Source organism: Pseudorca crassidens, chromosome 5, assembly GCF_039906515.1.
Source record: "Pseudorca crassidens isolate mPseCra1 chromosome 5, mPseCra1.hap1, whole genome shotgun sequence".
Classification (NCBI taxonomy): Eukaryota; Metazoa; Chordata; class Mammalia; order Artiodactyla; family Delphinidae; genus Pseudorca; species Pseudorca crassidens.
Window position 1 is genome coordinate 52,457,864 of NC_090300.1, and position 12,877 is coordinate 52,470,740.

Consider the following 12,877-nt stretch of genomic DNA (forward strand, 5'->3'; position numbering starts at 1 on the left):
AGCAGCCTGATCTGTAACTTAGAAATAATCCATCTTTTGCATTTAATGCTCATATCTTTATACATGTATTCTATTCTCTTAGTGGAATTCTTCTTTTACTTGAAACAAATATTATGTCTAAATAGATATATAAATAGTGAGTTGAAAAAAGTATATATCTATTCATTTATCTATTCATTCTTTGTTGAGCCTTTATAACTTATGAAAGACTTTGTTGGAGGCTGAAAGGAATTTTTAAAAGTGGAAAACAGTATGCTACAGTAGAGGGGTTACAGATTTGGAATAACAATGTTTAATTCAATCCTGGATTCTTCATTTAGCAAGGATAGAACCTTGAAGAAATCACTTATTCTCTCTGCATTTCAGTTTCATCATTTCAAAAATTGAAATAAGGTCACTACCAGGCTCTACTCTGATCTTTGAGGATTAAGGAAGGAAATATTAAATAGATGACAATCCTTTGTAAACTATAAATGTGGGGTCAGCATAGGTATTATGGAGAGGACTTTTTCCTGTTCCAAAGGAGCTTTCCATCCATTTCTGGAGGCAAAGTACCTTATATCAGATGGTTTTGGTACCTATAAAGTAAATCCTTGGTTAATCGTGGATGGAAAAAAAAAAGTAACTGCTTTAATTATTAAATCTACAAAAGACATCAAGAGAACTAGGTTGGTGAGTGGAGGCTTCAAGATTTGAGAGGACCCCAAAAGATGGGTACAATTGCACTAGCCAAGAAAAAGAGAAAACACATGTAGTTGGGGAATTCTGTGAACCACAATACGAAAGTACAAATATACAACAGATATCCACTTAGTTGATCATCTATCCACTCAAAAGTATTTGTTTATGTGAAGAGGACAATTTGGCTGCAATTCTTTTGGAGAAGATGGGAAACAAAATGTGAAGCTTTCACTTCTTTCTGATATGCTATAAATAATTGTAAAACCTGGGGCAACTGTGTCATATTAGAGATAGAACAAGTAAAAGATGTATATCCCAAAGGAGAAAATATGAGAGAGGCTAACAAGAAATCTCTGTTCCAATTTCTCTAGCCCTAGCATGCCAAGTGGGGAAGTGACACTCAGGCCAAAATATAGTGATGTATTTTTGGAACAACTGTTGGCTTAGTCCAGGGTTTGGAATAATGATGGAGGGGTATTTTGGATGGTGTATCTGGTCTACTTTCTGTTGGCACCTCTGATGTTATTCCGAAGCTAGGTGAGCCACTCTGTCTTGTCAGAATGCAGGCAACTCTGGATGTCAGGCAGATGGCCAGGAACACCAAGAAAGGCCTGAAAGAGGGTCAGAGGTGGAGGAGGGAAAAGAAGGAGAGCTCAGTCAGTCCCATTCCCAGCTGGAGTACATACAAGAAGTGCTGGCAGTGTATGCCTTAGATCTGCAGTCCAACAAAGAGTCTGAATATAGGACAGTGGGTTACATCCAGTGACTGGGTTGGCCATGAACTTCCCAGACCGTTTAACTGAGGCGACAAGAAGGGAAAGACACGAGAAAGATACATGACATAAAAAAATCAGAAAAACAGAAATGCAGCCACAGGATGAAACCTATCACGAGATCCATAATGATCTGTTTTTCCACCTCTGCCTTGGTATCACCTCTTATTTTTCCTTTTTCTCTTTCTCTGCCTCCAATTTCTCTGGCAAAACTCTCTGTCTTCTCCCTCACCCCTGTGCTTTTCTTTCCTGATTTCTGTTTTAACAACTAATTCTATGAACACATTTTCAAGTTCAGGATTACACATCAGGATTTTTTGCAAACTATTTTTAGAGAATTTTTTTTCAACAAACAAACAGTGAGTGTTTAAGAGTTAATATCAGGCATTTTCATCTTCTGGTAATGGTGAACTAGCTTATCGCAAATGAACTCTCCCACCAAAAACAAGAAAAAATGGACAACACACAGACACACGTATACACATAATTACATCTCTTTATCTCTCTTTATCTCTGAATAGATAGATAGACAATTTTTATCCTTAGGAATTGGGAGCTTTTAAGGCAGTGAGGATAACAAAAGTCAAAATTTCCAAGATAAAAGAAATATAGAGAGGTGGAAAGCTGAGCCCAATGTCCTGGACAATTTTTTCCCCACTATATACTGATGCACAAGCAGAAGGTAAGAGGCTGAGAGGGAGAACAGATCTTCTGGAAGAGCTGGGTAGCAAAAATTGGAGTTTAGGCCTCACCAACAAGGAGTCCTCCAAAAGACCCCAGGCTTTCAGCTGGGACACCCCAAAGGGCCACACTTTTGGTGTAGGGCTAAATTGGAGTTAGACTGAACTTAGCAAAAACTAAAGTTCATTTGATAGTTTAAAATTATCTGTCCCTACCTTAACTGCCTACAAAATTAACAACCTAAACCAAACCAAAGACAGGAAAGAGGAAAAAACTCCAGAGAAATCCAGATCCAGTAGTTATCAGGCACAGACTCATAAAATAACCATAATTAATATATTTAAGAAGATAAATAATAAGAGGATTTCAGCATAGAATTGAAATAAAATATAAATTATAGAAATGAAAAATATAATATTTGAAATTAGGAACACAATAGATGAGGTTAGTGTCAACTTAGACATAGCTGAGGAGGGGATTATTGAACTGGAAGACAGATCAGAAAAAAAAAATTATATCTAGACTGAAGCATGGAGAGAAAAAAGGATGGAAAAAAAACCCCAAAACCAAAAAATAACATATACAATATGGGGCGGGGGGTGGGGGGCTGGGGAAGTTCTAGAAAGAAAGAAAAGAGAATTTTCTAAATCTGAACAAAAATGTCATTAGACAGGGTTAAAGGTATTGTGAACTCCAGATGGAATAATACAGAGAAAACACCACTTAGGCCATTCACAGTGAAACTTCAAACCAAAATAAAGAGAATATCTTTTTTTTTTAACAACTTTATTGGAGTATAATTGTAAATAGTATGTTAGTTTCTGCTTTATAACAAAGTGAATCAGCTATATGTATACATATATCCCCATATCCCCTCCCTCTTGCGTCTCCCTCCCACCCTCCCTATCCCACCCCTCTAGGTGGTCACAAAGCACAGAGCTGATCTCCCTGTAAGAGAATATCTTAATAGTCTAAAGAAAATAGACATATTTCCTACAAGCTAGCAATAAGACTGACAGCCAATGATGAAGGTCAGAAACCAAAGTAATGACCTTTTAAAAGTGCTAAAAATAATAACTGACAACTGAGAATTCTATAACTTGTAAAAACATTGTCAAAGATGCAAAATAATGGCATTTTATGACAACCAAAACCTAAGATAATGTATCATCAACAGATACACACCGATGGAAATATTAGAGGGCGTTCCTTTGGCATAGGGAAAAGGATCCCAAAGGAAAGCATGGAAATGTGGGAAGGAATAATGAATGCGCCATGGAAAGAGTAAATATGAGGATAAATCTAAATAAATATTGACTGATTAAAACAATAAAGATAATGCCTTATCGAATTGAAAACATGTAGAATTAAAATATGTGGCAACACTAAGAATACATAAAAGGCATGAGGGTGATAAATGAAGTAAAAGTATTCTAAGGTCCTTGCATTGTTTAGGAAATGTGAAAACTAATTAATATTAAATGATAAAAATCAAGAATAATTTTTAATATTTAGGGTAACCGACAAAAGAAAAGAAAAGAAGAGAAAATCCATAATTAACAAGCTAATAAAAGAGAAATTAAGGCAAGGAAAAATGGAAAAGGAATGTAGAAATGTTGAAACAAATAGGAAACAATACTTAGATGGTAAATTTAAAACCTAATATGTAAGAAATAACTTTAAAGTTCGGTGGAGTAAATGCTCTAATAAAATACAAATATTATCAAGTTGTATTTCTAAGAAAAGCAACAACAAAATCATATGATATTTACTCTTTAAATATAAAAATGTTTAAAAGTTAAATGATGGGAAAATTATATCTTACAAACCCAAAACCAAGGAAATCTGGTATAGCTATACTAATATCAAACAAAGTAGACTTTAAAATAGGAATCATTACTAGATCTAAAATAAGAATTTCTTAATGTTCCAAATTCTAAATTTCTCTCTACTTAGTTAAAGCAAAATTGATAGAACTAGAAGGAAATATTAAAAAATATACAATCACTTTCATATACTTCACTCAGAAACTGATAAAAACAAATAAACAACCATTAGTAAGGATACCCAAAAATTGACATGATTAACAAATTTAACTTAAATGACATCTATAAAACTACACACTCAACACCAGCAGAATGCATATTCTTTACAAATGCCCTTGAAGCATTGACCAAAATTAGACATATGCTGAACCATAAAACAAATATTAGCCAATTTGAAAGACTGAAATTATTTAAAATATGTTATCTGATCACAGTAGTATGAAGCTACAAATCAATCATTAAAAACATTTTCAAGTCCCCACATATTTGAAAATTAGTAACACACTTCTACATAAACTGTGGTCAAAGAAATCATAATGAAAATTGGGAAAAAAATTAACTGAAGGTTAATAAACATATAACTATCAATACTTGTGAAATACATCAGCTAAAGTTATGCTTAGAAAGAAATATATACCCTCAAATGTGTATACTAGAAAAAAGAAATGTTGAAAAATTAACTCTCTAAAGTAGAAAAGAAATCATAATGTGACAGCAGGAATCAATGAAATAGAAAACAAACATGCAATGGAGAAATTCAATAAAAGCAAATTTTAATTATTTTTTAAATACTAATAGGATTAACAATAAAGCAACACTGAGAGGGAGAGAGGGAGAGAGAGAGAGAGGGAGGCATTAATTACCAATATCAGAAATTCAAATGGTAAAGCCTATAATTTACAATTAAAAAGAAAATAAAAAGATATTATGAACAATTTTATGCTAATAAATGGGCACATGTCTAGAAAATACTTTGCATGATAGTGTGCTAAGCTAATTATTAGCTTGATATTAAACTATCTTAAAGAATAGGTTTTAGATTCATACTCTGTATGGGTCTAAAATAATCTCTCTTAGGACTATTTAGAATACCATTCTAGTCATTTTCTGCCCCTCATTTTGACAACTACAGGGCATTAGGAAATCCTTTAAGAGCTGTAGTACAGAATTAGCCCTTGTGGTTTTACTTACAAAATTACATATGGAGATGTTTTAGACAGTGACAACACAGAGGTTCGATGACATGGTGAAGGAGAGAATAAAAGCAGGGAGTTGAGAGTACTACATTATCCCAACCCTTCAAAGAGTTGCTTGGTATACATGCCAGGTCTTTGCCGAGGTCCAACAGGCCAAAGTGCCACAAATTCACTGGTGACGTGTCTGAATGTGTTTTCAAAGAAAAATGAACATTTGATACAAAAGGTATTCTTCCCATCTCCCTGCAGTCTCTTTCTGAATCTTTTTCAGTTTCTCTATTTCTTCCCTTTCTGTGTATGAAAGACTTTCCCAAGTTCCATCTTCAGCCTGGTCTTCTTACATTAAACACAGTCCCAGTTGACCATTCTTTATGGATCACTCCCCAAAACCTCTAAGTGTGGTTTCTCCAATGAACTCAAGACACACATCAAATCATGACACCCCTCACTGTTGAAAGTCCTCGACCCATGATTCAAACAATTCTGCTACTCAACTCCAAATGACCATCTCAGCTTTTACTGTTATTATGCCCTCCTACCCCACCTAGCAACCAAAGAGCCCCTCTTTCCTGTCACAACGGCATCTGCACAGGTCTACAAACTTTCTTTGCCCGCTTCTATTCACTCTCATACTCACTCCTCTCCCAGAAATGCCCTTTCCTCCTGGATCCACCTCTCACATTCTTCCTCATCTTTCAGGGGCTAGTTCAAATTCCATTTTATCTGAGAAGACTTTTTATATCAATTGCCCTGTTCTCTCCCTTCTCTGAAGCCCCACAATAATATCCACCTTTGCTAGATGAGCGCTCACTCATCCCATTTATATTTTTAATAAATGAGTTATTTCAATTGTTTTTTCTACTAGATGACTACAGTGGGGACAGCCTTTTATTCATTGTTACTTTTTCTCAGCTCTTTGACCATGTTTATACAATGTAATTAATAGAATCCTTTGACTTTTGAATTTTTTCTCTGAATGTGCATTTTGCTCATGCAGATCCCTATGCTTAAACTGTTTCTCTTCCCCTGGAAAAATCCTACTTATTCTTTAACATCCAGCACTTGTGTCGTTTTCTTAATGAATTCTCCCCCCATTACCACACAGAGCCATGTTCATAATTTTTATATGTAAAATATACTTTTATTAGAATGTCTAAAAAGTATTTCTCACAAAGACATGATTCATTTGGCACTAAATTTGTGATGTGAAAGTTGAATTATGCGTACATATGCTTATTATCATCTTGAAACCTATTTTATTGTGTGTCAGGAGATATTTATTGTGGTAATGTGAATAACTGCAAATCTACATAATGTTGAAGCGTATTTCAAAGCACTTTTGATTACCTGCAATTTTTTTTGTATATTAATTAATTTTGACTAAATGTTACAACCAGATTGTGTGAGAAAAAAATATATTCCCACTAATATGCATCTTCTAGAACAAAGCTTTTGAGGGCAAAGGCAGTTGCCACAAAATTGCAAAGTCAAAGGGAAAGTGTACAAGAATAGTGCCAGGAATCTCAATCAATGGTTCAGCGAGATTGCTTTGGCTAAAGGTAAGTGTCTTGGGAAGAACTCAAATTTTTTTTTTTTTTTTTTTTGTACATGGGCTTCTCAGTGTTGTGGCCTCTCCCGTTGCGGAGCACAGGCTCCGGATGCGCAGGCTCAGCGGCCATGGCTCACGGGCCCAGTCGCTCCGCGGCATGTGGGATCTTCCCGGACCGGCGCACGAACCCGTGTCCCCTGCATCGGCAGGTGGACTCTCAACCACTGCGCCACCAGGGAAGCCCAAGAACTCAAATTTGATCCATGTGGTGATGCTCTGGGAACAGCACTCCACCCAAAACTGAGAGCATACACGTAAAGTTCTCAGGAGTTGAAACCCGACCTTCAACCAAACGCAATATTATTCAATGACAGAAAAATTGTAACTCACTGAACGTTTTTGATCCAGACCCACATCCAACAGTTGGATGTGTATGAACAGCTAAACAGTGTATGTTCTGTAGCAGGCACTCCTAGTACAATCTAGAATTTGTGCCATTATACCATACTTTAATCTTATCCTGGGTCACATTTCTAGATAGGTGATGGTTTGAGATATTCGACTAAGTCGGTAGTTAAAAAAAAAAAAAAAAAGCAGTGTCACTTTCATTAGAGATATATTTTAAAAGATGAGTTGAGTTGCTATATCTCATCCTCTACTGGTTTTCTTCAAAAACTCATAAACCTTGTTCAAAACACTGGGACGGAGTGAATGGAAAGACAAAGGACAGCTTTTGCTGTAGAAGTCACAGTTGAAATGGGAAGACAGAAAATATGCATGAAACTATAAATAACGATAGGAAATACCAAAAACGAAATATGTAGCTTGTGAAAGTTTCTCTCACATGAGAAGAGATTTAGCAGATTGCCAGGATGGGAAGGAAGAGGTAATCATTCTCTGGGGGAATGGCACACATTCTCAGTCAAGAGGCAGCAACAATCAATGTCAGACCAAGTATAAGTCAGAGAAAGAATGCAATGTTCTTCATTTAATTTTCTTAGATAATAGACTCATGAAACTTACCAGTTCCAGTGTCAGCTTACACACTATACGTTCGTGGTGCACGTATGTAATTTGGGTTCTCATCTTTTCTGACAGTTCTCCCATGAGTTATTCTTCTAACTGGCTGAGTTTAATTCTGCCAAAGTGATTCCATAGGCAGATATCAATGACTGATTTTGTATAAATTACCCAGCAGTTTTAGATTCTGAATTTTAATCTGGTGATAATTCTGCATTGATAAATGAGGTTGAATTTCAATGGGGAAACATGAAATATATTTCTTCGTATTTGTGAAAATAATTCTGGTCAAAAAGCATATGACCCAATCTTAGTAGGTAATGAGGTATGAATCATTTCAACAGAAGTTTGAGAAAGTTGCTTTAAAACCGAAATGACTAAGGTTTTTTTTTTTCTTTCCTATTTTCCTACAATAGATCTTCAAAGCTAGATACATACCACAATACTTATCCAACATGAGTGTTTTTGATTGAAGAAATATCTTTAACAGAAATAGGGTGTACCAAGAATTTTTTGGTTGTGTCTTTCTTAAATTGATGGTTAGTTTTTTTCCATAGCTAACAATTTGGGATAAATCTGAAATATTCATTTAACAGTTTTAAACCACACTTTCTGTGGACAGTTTCATCCATTCGTAACCCAATAAATCATCTGGTGTTTATTGAATGCCTGCTTTGTGCTCAGCTCAAGCCTCTGTTTATGTGAGATTTGAATAAAAAACTGCATCCTTGGCCATGAAGAGGCTGTAGTCCAATTGGGAAGACAGTCAGCACACAGAAATTGTAGCAAACTTGACCACACCCAATAGAATCAAATTTCTGAGAGTGTGGAAAAGGCCTCAGGTGTGATTTAAAAAAATGAGAAAAAAATTTCATTCTGAGGGAATCCCAGAAACTGAACAAGCAGAATTCAGGAGGTGAAGAGTATTCCAAAGCCAAGGAGCAGCACTGACCTCCCCCCATCATGTCCCAGAGCAGAGGTGATCCTCGCTCCAGCAACGCCAGGCACACTGCTCTCCACGGCATCCCTGCACTGCACACAGTTCCACAGGCCACGTCTTTACAATGTACTCTCAGCCCCTTCTCTCATTTCCACGTGCCCAAGAAGTATTCCTTCAAGGTCTACTTCAGATGCTGCCTCTTCCATCATGATTCCTAACTGACCCAGCTGTTTTCTTTCATGAACTCTTAGTCTGCACCTTTCTTATTGAAGGACTATTTTTTACTTTGTATCATAGATCTTGGCATCTGAGCCTTAGGTTCTCACTTTTTTCCAAAAGCATCTTGACCCAAAGTGATTCTTCTTTAAACAGAGCCTAATAAGGGCTACACAGTTAGGATAACTTATTGAATGAATGGTTATGATAGAAAATAATCAACATATGTGGAATAAACTGTAAATTACATATTTGCCTTTATACCCACTTAAGTGATACTTGATAAACCAGGTGAAGTAGCACTCCAGGTCTTTGAGCAGAAAAGAAGATCTGCATGCAGGTTACATACAAGAAAGAATACAACCCAGTCTAGGGTGTTAGTGAAAAGGATTTGGTCCCAACTGTGAGGTCACAAGGGCAGGACCAGGCTATTGGTGGTGGTGTTAGGGGACAGAATGAAACTACATGATTTGGTAGATATAGGGCATCAAGTTGGTAGATAATGAGTTTGGTATATTTCTAATTTTTAAGTTCTGTAAAAGTTTGGACAATGTTTTGTGTGTCATGTTAGACGTCAAAATATTAAGCAGTGATTTGCAAGTGAAAGAGGATCACCGAAAAGAGGACTGCTAAACTCTAATCCCAGCCTGGGTTCCCAGCTGTGAGATGTTGAACAAGTTACTTGACATCTCTGATCCTCAATTTACTCAAACATACACTGGGGATAGTAATGTTAAGCTCTTTTGACTGCTCTGAAGAAGCAAGAAAAAGTACACAAAAGTGCCTACTGCAGTGTCTGGTACATATTAGTCAGCTGGTTAAAGGTAATTCTCAATGAATGTTTGCTGAATTTATAAACAAATACATTAGGGTGGAGGTGGAAGGGAAGGAGCAAAGAAAAGACACACAGAAGGAGTGAAGAGGCCATGGGAAGAGAACGAGAATAGTTCAAGGTCAAGAGAATCTATGGGAGATTTCAATGTCCTCTAATTGCTTTAAAAGGTGGCAGAAGACTACGCCAAAGAGGTGAGCCTCTGTGAAAAAGGAGTTAGAACGAACAGAGTTCATTGTTGTGATCATATAAAGCATACCACAAAATGAAATCGACGCATCTTTAATACGAATAATTCTTGTTGGTTCATTAGGTGTGAATTGTTTGGTATTAGGTATAAATAGTTTGCAGTTAAAATAATTGACTGTTACCATTTATGGCTGCATGGCTTAACTGAGCACTTGGTAGAATTAGTTAAGGAAAAAATAATGAACCAGGCAGAGGCCTTAGACTATACAGCCATCTGAATAACAAGAGCATGGGGGTAAGGAATAGCCAATGACATGACACATCATTCACTTAAAGAACATGTCTCTCTTAGAGAACAGACTTGTGGTTGCCAAGGGAGAGGGAGGGTAAGGGAGTGGTGGCTTGGGAGTTTTGGGTTAGCAGATGTAAACTATTATATGTGGAATGGATAAATAACAAGGTCCTACTGTATAGCACAGGGAACTATATTCAATATCCTGTGACAAACCATAATGGAAAAGAATATAAAAAGAATGTGTATATATAGCTGAATCACTTTGCTATACAGCAGAAATTAACACAGCATTGTTAATCAACTATACTTGAATAAAATGAATTTTTTTTAAAAAAAGAACATGTCTCTTGCTTCTGCACACCCCATTTTTTTCTAAAACTCCTAAATCTTAAAAGAATGAAGGGCAAGGAGTTTGTGGCATGAAACCTTTTAGGTTTCCTCAGGATATAGAAGACAATTTGGGTCAAAAAAAATGCCGGTTAAATACATCTGCACCATATGATTATACCCCAGAATACCTATTGACTGAATATCTGTATTGTATGCTATCCTCTTCATACCTAAACGGCTTGGACTAAGAAGAACTAATGCATGGCATTCAAGCCAGCCTCTACCCTTATATGTGTCTGAGTTCTTATTCCTGAGCCTGAGCAAATTAGGCCCTACTTTACCCATCAGACTCAGTACTCCTTCCTTGAACTTGCCCTCAGAATCCACCTCAACTCATTGCTCTAGCCAGTCAACTACAAATGGATTGGAATCAGCCTCTAAGTTAAAACCTATTTGTTATCCTTGGTTCAGATATTTATCTGCCTTAAGGCAGGCGTCTGTAACACATGCTCTCTAAAATTCATGTCTCGTTCTGTGAGCCTTAAAACTCTCAGTTCCAATCATCTAATTAGCAGAACAAGGTCATGATTATATATAAGAAGAAAACTCTTGAGTCTTGAAGCCTTAAGGTAAATCAAGTTCCTTAATTTATGTCTAGGGTTGCATGGATAACTATAACTTTATTTGGGTATCTTTAGGTCCTTCTAATTGTGCATGTGTGCATATGTGTTTATAGAATTACTTCCTATTTAATTTTACCCATGTTCATAATTTTATCCCACATTTACTTTCATAATCACTTTTTTATATTTTTTATTCTAACCGTCGAGTGTTTCTGAACTGACCGGTAATTCAGTCTGAAGTCTTCTAATCATTCCTCTTGGCATTACTAATCAGTCTGGAATATGGTGATAGTAACACACTTTTTGACCCCCTGGCACTATGAATGATGATACTCATATCACCTTTAAGGAGAGCACACCTGGCTGTTCTCTCTTCAACACACTGGGCAACAATCTGAGAAGTGTTTAAACATCAAGTATTCCAGAATTCAAAGCTAGTTTATGATCTTTCATAAACTTTATATATTTTGAAAGGTTTTTTCTTCTTTTTTATAATTTCCTTCCTTTCCTCAATGTCATCCCTCAAATATTCCTGATTCTCCCTTCCACACAAAAGACCTCAAAGTTGTAGGTGTGCCTCTGTACTTACAGTCCTTTTTGCTACTCTTTATTTTTTCTTTCCCAAAAACCATCATGGATTATTCTCATTATATTTCTTTCCAATTGTGTGCAATATTTTCCTCAAAGTTACCTTTAAGCAAAGAAGCTATACTATGTACCTATTTACCATTTCTCCCATGGCACCAAAATAAATAGAGTAGAAGGTCTAAATTCTTTTGGTTCTGTAGAATACACATGCATGGCTCCAAGATGTTAGCACTTTCTGTATTGAAGGGCTGTTAGTAATGAACTAAATTCACCTAAAACATAGAGCAAAATTAAACTGTATTTCAAATAATTTTACTCTTTTTGTCATTTTTTCATTGCATACATTTATTGAATGGTATTAAGGAATGGTCTGAATAAATATTCAGTGACTAGAATGAACACATAACATTTTGGGGGTTAATGGGAAGATTAGCCCGGCTGAAACAGAGTGCTTAAAGCATTTTAAGGAGGAGTAATTTAGGTATAAAGTGTAAAAGCAACCAATCACCATAGGGTATTACAGCTTCGAAAAGATGGGCACCCCTAACTGTTACTTGGGTGTCTTTACAACATTTTAATTTTCATGGGTCAGGGGGTGGGGATCTTGCTAAGGTTTCTACAGTTCATCTTAAAATTAAACACTCTGGAGACCATTCTTTAACAACTCCTTTGGGTCATTCCAAAACACCTCTGTTATGGAGATTAATACTCTGGTTCTGAGCCAAAAGCATGGTTTTCAGATGTTACAATTACCTGTTCAGCTTCTCAGGGGCAATTACTTGAAAGGAGTAAATGCTCTGGCTACAATTGCCTCTGTGAGAGTCACAGTAATTGCCATTCATCAGGGCAGCAACCTGCTGAGGGCATCCATTCATAAACTCTGAGCCATCAATAAACTGGAACTTCGGGCCCCTGGTGCCAACATGCTTTACACAATGAAATATTATTACCGGCAATTAGGTAAACAATGAGCCAACCCGGAAATGGAAGAGAGATTGCCAATGACTACCTTAGCACGTCATCCACAGATGTCTTAAATCTTTTCCTGCAAGAGAAATACCTTGGGATAACTCTTTCTACACCACCAGCATCCAACCTATGACAAAAACTTTCACAGATTAAAGAATAAAGAAAGAGG

General features: G+C 36.3%; 1 long non-coding RNA gene across 2 annotated transcripts in view; it reads right to left on the reverse strand.

The window, feature by feature from the left end:
* Window positions 1–12,877, reverse strand: part of LOC137224888 (uncharacterized) — a 69,600-nt gene that overhangs the window by 12,830 nt on the left and 43,893 nt on the right. Inside the window, exon 4 of one of the 2 annotated variants that reach the window (XR_010943555.1) lies at window positions 7,729–7,844. The exons of the other annotated variant lie outside the window; for it this stretch is intronic. This is a non-coding gene — a long non-coding RNA (uncharacterized lncRNA). Of the gene's footprint in view, window positions 1–7,728; window positions 7,845–12,877 lie in introns of those variants that run through there. 2 annotated transcript variants of the gene reach the window in all.